The sequence below is a fragment of the Myotis davidii genome, unplaced genomic scaffold (assembly GCF_000327345.1).
Source record: "Myotis davidii unplaced genomic scaffold, ASM32734v1 scaffold673, whole genome shotgun sequence".
In the NCBI taxonomy this organism is placed as follows: Eukaryota; Metazoa; Chordata; class Mammalia; order Chiroptera; family Vespertilionidae; genus Myotis; species Myotis davidii.
In genome coordinates, this window is record NW_006286677.1 from 108,236 (window position 1) to 109,096 (window position 861).

Sequence of the window (861 nt, forward strand, 5' to 3'; positions counted from 1 at the left end):
CCCCCGCAACTGCCCTCTCCTGCCAGTCCAGTCGCCCCCAACTGACTTCCCCTGCAGATCTGGTCCCCACCAATTGCCCTCCCCTACGGGCCATCTTGTGGCTGTGGGCGCCACTATCTTTGAGGGTGGGACAGTCAATTAGCATATTCCCTCCTTATTAGATAGGATGGGGGTTAAGTTTTCTTGTATGTTCCAACTCCAACAGATACTACACGAATGAAGAGCCACCCAGCTGAATTGAGCTCAGATTGCAGAATTTTGAGAAATCCTAAAATGTAGTTTTAAGCCACTAAGTCGTGGGGATGGCAGCAATGGCTAAATGAAACACCTCTCCAGCTGCATTCTCACCACTGCCTGCCTGTTCTTTATGCTCCAGCAACTCACACCCCAGCTGTGGCCTGCTGCGTATGCTGTGCTGGGTCTCACTTCCTTGCCTTTACTCAAGCTGTCATTGCTTTTCCCACCTCTCTTCTTTGCCTGGTTAACTTCTGCTCCACGTTTGTCTCATTTCTTTTTTTTTTCCTCCTAGGCACCCATGATAGCTTGTGTTAACCACTCTCATTTCACTCGTGAAATTATATTCTAATTGTTTCTTTATGCATCTGCCTCCCAAACTGGGCTTGAGTTCTTCAAGGGTGGGTACTACGTCTTACTTAGCTTTGAGGCATCACTTTCTTTTAAAAATATACCGTATTTGCCGGCGTATAAGACGACTGGGCGTATAAGACGACCCCCTAACATTTCCACTCAAAATACAGAGTTTGTTATATACTCGCCGTATAAGACTACCCCCTCTTCCGCACACCTTCCACACACCAAATAAAAGGTAAAACAATATCAGATTTGATTTTAACATTTTAA